This window comes from Pangasianodon hypophthalmus, chromosome 1, assembly GCF_027358585.1.
Source record: "Pangasianodon hypophthalmus isolate fPanHyp1 chromosome 1, fPanHyp1.pri, whole genome shotgun sequence".
NCBI classification, from domain to species: domain Eukaryota; kingdom Metazoa; phylum Chordata; class Actinopteri; order Siluriformes; family Pangasiidae; genus Pangasianodon; species Pangasianodon hypophthalmus.
In genome coordinates, this window is record NC_069710.1 from 23,129,754 (window position 1) to 23,138,244 (window position 8,491).

Genomic DNA, 8,491 nt, shown 5'->3' on the forward strand with positions numbered 1-8,491 from the left:
TTTAAAGAGATTTGTATGGTGGATGGTCTATAATACACTCTCACACTTTAAAAAAGTTTGATAGCCTTTATTTCAGTAAAGCTGTGTATAAATGTTTTTTTTATTAACTTCCTGGCTTTTGGCAAAGATTATGTTAGCTAGATGAGAAGCCAGTTTAACAAACTTAGCTATAGAAAGCAGTCAGTCTGCATAAAGGTGTTTTAATTGCTAGTTAATTGTGCTTTCCTCTCAGTGATTAATTTGTTGGCTACATGCCATAGTGAAATGGACATAATGCTAATAGATTAAGTTTGTAAAAGGTCTGAATGCCAGCTGTCAGATTACACAAGGCTCAGTTACATGGTACAAATGGTGGTAGACAAAGTTGTAATAATTTAATGCTTTAAAAAAATATTGAATTTTAGCCAACAGAACAAAATTCACTGAAGTTATTACTTCCGCACAGATATAAGAACAATGATCAGTGGAGTCAAGAGGAACAAGGCTTCTGTTTGTCAAATGCCGTGACTCATGCTCACCTCACGAGATAAGACTAGAGAGACTGATGTGGATGATGCTTGCTTTAAGAAAGTGTGTAGACAGGAATATTTCAGTTCAGGAAAGTATGTATTTATCAGAATTTCATCACATGAAAGGTTTTCCCAGGCTATCATACATTGAGCTGATATTTATACGTTGCTTTATGACTTCATGTAATGTACGAGTCTGGCAGATCTGTAAAAGTCCTTTGTCATTGTCCAGATATACTACAATTTATATAAAAAGTTTATACACCCCTGTTAAAATGGCAGGTTTTTGTGATGAAAAAAATGAAACCAAGATAGATCATGTTAGAACTTTTTCCACCCTCAATGTGTAATTACAACATATAAAATTATGTGAAAAACAATCAGAAACATTCTAGGGAAAAATAGGAAAAATAAAAAAATTACTATAACCTGGTTGCATAAGTGTGCACACCCTTATAATTGGGGATGTGGCTGTGCTCACATTCAATCTCATGATCAAAAGTAATTATTATACACTCATCAATGAAATTATTCTGATTAACCCCAAATAAAGATCAGCTGTTTCTGTAGGATTTTCTTCTTGGTTTCATCTGACTGCTGAAGCCATGGTCCACTAAGAGCTTGCAAAGCATGCATAGGATTTCACTTGTCAAATGAAAATGGTTACACAATTGCACTTTTTGACCATATTATAGTAGATATAGATGGAAATATTTTATAATTGCACTATCTGGTATCACCCAGATAAGCTTGGTTCCTCTCAGGGTTTCTTCCTCATATTGTCTCGGGAGTTTTTCCTTGCCACCGTCGCGTAATTTATATCCTGAATTTATATATTTCTGTAAAGCTGCTTTGTGACAATGTCCATTGTTAAAAGAGCTATACAAATAAAATTGAACATGTGGAGAAATTGGGGCACCACAGTGACATTACCAAGAACAGGACGTCCCTCCAAAATTTACTAAAGGACAAGACAAAAACTACCAAGGGAGGCTGCCAAGACTCCAAGGAATATCTGACAAGTACTGATTACTCTCTGCATGTGACAACAATCTCTCGTATTCTTCACATGTCTGGGCTATGGGGTAGGGTGGCTAGACAGAAGCCCTTTCTCACAAAAAACATCCAAGCTCAACTAAATCACCCCAAACCATGTGGAAAAATGTGTCTGATGAGACAAATTCCAAAAGGAGTAATGGACTTATTCCATAATTCCAAAAAGTATGTTTGGCACATAAAAAAGGAAAACCATCAAAAGAAAACCATACCCATGGTGAAGCATGGTGGTGGTTGCATCGTGCTTTAGGGCTGCTTTTGTTTGGCTGGAACTGGAGCCTTAATCAAGGTGGAGGGAATCCTGAATAGCTACAAATACCAGTTGATTTTATTGCAAAACCTTCAGGTGTGTGCTAGTAAGCTGAAGATGAAAAGGAATTTCACCTTTCAGCATGACAATGACCCAAAGCATACAACCAAATCAACAAAAGAATGGCTTACAAAAAGAAGATCAATGTTTCTGAATGACCCAGCCAGAGCGCAGACCTGAATCCAAGTAAAAATCTGTGGGGAGACCTGAAGCGGGCTGTGCACAGGAGATGCCCTTATAATTTTATGGATCTAGAATGTTTTTGAAACAAAGAGAAAATATTGTCAAGATAAAATAAGTCAAGATGTGCCATGCTGATAGACTCTTAGCCAAAAAGACTGAGTGGTGGAATAAAATCAAAAGGTGCTTCAACAAAGTATTAGTTTAGGGATGTGCTCACTTATGCAACTAGGTTATTGTAAGTTTTTTATTTTTACTATTTTTCCCTAAAATGTTTCTTATTGTTTTTCACTTAATTTTTATACGTTATAATTTCACATTGAGGGTGGAAAAAGTTCTGACATGATTTATTTTGGTTTAATTTTTTTACATCACAAAAACCTGCCATTTTAACAGGGTGTGTGTAGACTTTTTACATCCACTGTATATTTATTTCAGTCATTTCAAAATGTATAGTCTAAATATGCAGGTTGGACAAGTAGATTTGATTTGTTATTAAAATTTGTTTGATTTTCATTTATTTTTTATAGGTAGCCTTAAATGAGAAGGCTTAGTCAGTAAACAATGGAAGGAGTTGTGAAGCTTCCACAAAACATCTGTACTGCAAAGCATACAATAACTATTAAATATTCAATTTCATCTAATTACAATGCAAACAAGAAAATATGAACAAAAACCACCTGAAATACAAATGACCTCAGTGTTATCTTAAAAAAGAAGCTCACTCTTAAATTCTACCATATGACAGCTTACTGAGACACCAGACTGTAGGCTGCACCTGACACAGCTGGGGTCGAAATGTTAATCAGTAGGATTATACCTCATTAATGTATGCTTTTTCCTAAAAATAGGTGATTTTACAGTGCTGAACATCCATCAGTCAGGCATCCCTCAATCTGCCTTCATTTTCACCACAATTTAAAAATGGCTTACTCCTATACGACTATTGTGCTAGTAATGAGAATTAATTCTGTGCTTGTCCTGTTCAGTACTTTGTTGCAAACCATCTGGAGAGGATAAGTATCTGTAGGCTGTGACCCAAAGACATCAACAGATGCTGGGAATTTTCCTGGCTGATACCCTGCCAGGACTGCAATACAGCCATTTTTGACTGCTGCTCATTCCTGGGGCATTTAGCTTTTAGTTTTGTGAAATGCTGGCTCATTCTGGACTCATTTTGAGTGAAGATCAGTCTTCATTTTAGGGCTGAAAAGCTGCATAACTGCTATAGAGGTATCTTTCAGATGCAGTCACATCTATTGAGCTTATGCAAAATACAGCACTACCCTTCATGCTTTTTAGCAAACAGGCTTTTCTGTTCCTGACATGTATTAATGGTTTGTATCCTGTGGTTTAAAACACTGTCATCATACTAGTGTATTAACATTTTGTCTATCTTTTTAAATGATTGTGTTTATTCAGTCTCATACTTCTGCTTTACTTAGACGTTTCTCTGATCCTCATGTTGTGAAGCAGCAGCAGACTGAAGCACCCCATATATCACATATGCTAATAAACTCTAGATATTTTGTTAGCTGTACTGTGTGTAAGTTAATGATGCAGTGACAGAGCTGACCAACCAATTGTCTAGTTACTTTAGGCTTGTAAAATGGAAGAACTAAAAAAGGACTGTACTGTTGCCCCACCTGATATGGATGCAGCATGCTGGAGTGCCATAGTACAATTCTTTATGTATTGTTTATGCAAAGTATTCTCTTCTTTTTGGCCATTTAAAAATGACAGGGTAAATGATAGCAAGTGGATAAAATACATTAATGCATAATTTCCCCACCACAATACATGCTAACTAGTTTAGCCAAGTTATCAGGTCTCCACTATATACAGCTTCAGCACAAAGTGACTAATGAACCATGCTGCAAAACTTGTCTATGACTATGTATTGGAGATTTTTCCAAGTGGAACCACGATGGTCAATATCAGCTTCGATGACGTCTGGCTGTACAAATTGCGTGCTGGGTGATGACGTGCAGCCCATAGCACTGAATGCAGTCTTTCACAAGGCACAGGTCAGGAAGGACCTCACTGTCCCACAGTGTAAGAACTGTGAGAGTGTTAAAGGAGGTTATAAGAACATGGCAGGCACCTTAGCTAACATGATGGGGTCCAAGCAGATTGGCCTAGGCCACTTGTCTGGCATTGACACTTATATTGTTTTGCTGGTGGTTTTATTGGATGAAGCACAAAAAAAAATTAGGCAACCTATTTTTTTTTAGAATAGGTTTGGTATCGATGTTTATTTAAAAAAAATTCTATTTCCAGACATGTTTGTATGTCAGCAAAGAAAGTAACATATTATTTAACAGACCACTTCTCAGACAAAAAAACATAATGCAGGCTGCTGGGTTTTGCAAAAAAAAAAAAAGGCAAATGCAACAGTCAGAGTCTCCAGAAGAACTGTGGCAAATTTTCCAAGGTGCTCAGTAAAATTTACCAGCTAATTTCCTTATAAAACGGCACAAATTGTACTTGGGACTAATAATTTTGTTTTTAAAAAGCAAAGGGTTGTCCCACCAAATACTGACATTGTTTAGTTTATTGCTGTTTACTACTCTTTATAGTAATTATATGTGTAATATGTGTAACTGAAGGCATCTTTGCTTTACAGCATTTCTTTGCATGTGCCTAAGTCTTTTGCACAGTACTGTATGCTACCCAAGCTCTGAATGCAGATGCACTGATTTTTACTATATTGCCTTGTGAATGGCAATTTTTTTTTACCCATTTTTTTGCTTGCATTGGAATGATTGCTACAGAGCTGAACGAATCCTTACTGCTAGCTGTGAGACACCTTGCCCAGGACATAGTGTTGCTCTCTGCTAATCTGATTTATGCAAGGTGCCAAGTGTGATTGGCACAGTGCACATTGATGGACACGTAAATCAACCTTGCCAAATCTGCCTTGCTTGCTCTTTGGGCCTTCAGCCAAAGAAGATCTTGAGAGAAGAGTGGAGGTTTCAGAAAGTAGAAACCAGCATAGCCAAATGGACCAATCTTGTGGTGCCCTCAATTCACCACTGTAAAGCTCCTTAACACTGAAATAGGCCACATGATTCATTAGTGGGAAGTCACACTATACGCCCAAAAGTATGTGGACATCTGACCATCACACTCGTATGTGCTTGTTGAAAACCCCATTCCAGTTTTAGTTCATTCTTTGCTGTTATAATAACCTCCACTCTTCTGGGAAGGCTTTCCACTAGATTTTAGAGCATGGCTGTTGGGATTTGTGCTCATTCAGCCACAAGAACAATAGTGAGGTCAGCCACTGATGTCGGGCAAGAAGGTCTGGGGTGCAGTCAGTGTTCCAGTTCATCCAAAAGGTGTTCAGTGGGGTTGAGGTCAGGGCTTTGTGCAGGTCACTCGAGTTCTTCCACTCTAACCTTGGCAAATCATGTTTTCATGGACCTCACTTTGTGCACAGGGGCATTATCATGAAGGAACAGGTTTGGGCTCCTTAGTTCCAGTGAAGGGAATTTGCAATTCTACAGCATACAAAGACATTCTATACAATTTTGTGCTTCAAACTTTGTGGCAACAGTCTGGAGAAGGCTCACATATGGGTGTGATGGTGTCTGTAACCTTTTGGCCATATAGTGTAGATTCATTGAGAAAGCTAACCACCCCGTGATTCTGATGCCTCATTGTATTTTTAAGCAAACTGATAGATGTAATCCCTTTAACTACCAAATATTTGGGATGACTATTTAACTAAATAATGAAAAAAAATTAAATAAAATTACATTTTCAAAATGTAGCCACAAGACAGAACTGAGAAATTGCTTTCAAGTGGTCCCCTATATTTGTCCAAACTGACTTAAATGAAAGTGCATCAACTAGTATTATGACATAGGCTACTGACACTACTGTTTCTTCAATGCTAAATTGTGATACAACTTACTCAGTTCATTTGTTTGTACTCCAGTAATGTATTTGATAAAGCATTGACTCGATTGATTAGTAAAAGATTTTTCTGCTGAGATGAGTGGGGCCCAAAATCAGCTTTCATCAGGTAGCACTGGTATTCCCATTTCAGAAAGCGAGAAGCATCTTGCTAACAAAAAATTCAGAAGTATCCACCAGTGTTTGGGCACGAATACAGTATACAAATGCTGTCTTCAAAACATGTGACGTAAAAGTGAAGTCATGGAGTTGCAGTGTTACAGATGTATCTGTTGCCTGGGTGATTGCTCAATTGGAGTGCCATTTGTTTCACACTGATAGGTAAAAAAGATTTTAAACATAAGTGTCCCTCACAACAGTCTATTTAAATGTTTCAGGTAAATAACTTAAAACATTAATAAAATGTATCTATAGCACTTAGAAAACAATATTATTGCCTGTCCTAGCCCTCTACAGCTACATGTTACCTTGAAATATAATCAACAGAATACTGAAAATTGTATTCCTTATATAGTTATTGTGGGACTCCATTTAACATTTCATGCTTGAAACATTTTTGACATGTTAATTGTGTCCCACAACATTCACCCCATGGAATATTTGGAATTTGATTCAGGATGTTGAATAGGGTTTTCTAAGTTTTTTTCTTTATTTTCAATAATATTGTGGTATTGTCATATTGTGAAAGTAGCCTACAGCCCTCTTACACAAATTATAAATGAATAGTACATTAATAATTTTAAAAAGTAAATTGTTACAATGTCCTCATGCCATGGATGCTAGGTAAACATATTTTGTGTATATGCTAATTATATGGTAAGGACTTTTTTTAATCCTGTGACTCATTTAAGAGCAAACCCCAGCTATTGGAACATTGAGACTGAGTTATCATGTAACATGTATATATATATATATATATATGAATCTAATTCCAAATCAGCTATGATTGTGGTGATGCAAGAACTCACTAAGTAATAAAAAAAAATTATATATACATATATTCCAGTGTGTGTGTGTGTGTGTGTGTGTGTGTGTGTGTATTTCTTACATCATATATAGTTCTTGCATCATCACAATCATAGCAGCTGATCTGGAACTGACACTTATTTTTGAACACTTTGTTGCAGCTGCCAGCAAAACTTTTTAAAATATTTTCTCGATAAAATGTTTGAAATTAGCTGTGAAAGTTTAAGTGGCAGCTCTTACCGCGAAAACACAGCAGTACAATCCATTTTACAGAATAGGGGAAATATTCATGATGATTTGAATACGATGAATATGCCTTCTTTTTTTTTTTGATCGTCTGGACCTATTTCAAACGGGTTTATTCTGCATGTTTATTCTGCCAGTGGTTTGTTAAACCTTCCTGGGCCCCTCACACGTCCTGAGCACAGGACATTCCCTGGTTGTCCTACAGATCACTGGGGCTGCTATACGGTGTGTGTGTGTGTGTGTGTGTGTGTGTGTGTGTGTGTGTGTGTGTGTGAGACCTGTCCCAGTGCATGCGTGAGATTGAAAGGAATGCAATCAAGGGAGAAAAAAGCAGAAAAATGGAGGAAATAGGGGAAGAAGAAAATGGAGCGTCCCACCGGGAAAACTCCCAGAATTCCCTTGGATAAATAGGGTCTAGAGCTGCCTATGGATTGGCCCGTGACTTTGATGAACAATAAGGACCACTGTCACTGGAATCTGTTAGGATTTAGTTGAGGTATCACAAGCCCAGGACTGGGGAACTGTAATCTCTGAAGCATGCTTTCCGCTAATGCTTTGATTTGAAACACCACCGACAGACAAGGGAATCAGTTATTTCAGTAAACAGTTTATTTATTGACCCATCTAATGGACAGCTCGCCGCTGTAGTGATGTTAAAACACCAATCTCAGCAGCCCCTTCATTTATTTATGCTATAGCGAGGCAGCCTGGTTTTGCCATCAGCCAAAAAGAAAAAGATGGTGAGATTATTTTGCGACTTTTCGGTTGTGTTCTCCAGCTCGGTTTTCTGTGGCGTGCTGATCTCTAGAGTGTGTGATCGCAGGCTGTAATTTGAGGCGCTTAGAAACGGCTGAGCGCTTTCTCTGTGCGCGCGCGCGCGCGTGTGTGTGTGTGAGAGAGAGAGAGAGAGAGAGAGAGGCCCGAACAGCGGCCCACCCACCTGTATAGGAATAGCAGACTAGCGCACTGCCTAATTACTGTCTGTGGGAAGCAGAAACTCAGACTGGGGGAGGGTTTTGCCTTAACGACACAGAAATCGAAGGATTCTGAGGCCCTGAATTAATAAAAACGTGTCGTTCATATTGGCAAAAAAAAAAAAAAAAAAACTGTGAGGAAGAAAGAGTGGAAAGGGCGCAGAAGCGGCGCACGAGCCTCTCAGTGACCTGAGCGGACCTGAGTGAGAGCAGCACACACAGCAACAAGGCTGCTGTTTCTCCGCGCTGTGGTGTAGCTCTGCTCTGCTGTGGCTACCAAAAACCTTATTACTGTTTTTCTGTTTGTTTGTTTGTTTGTTCTTTTAAAC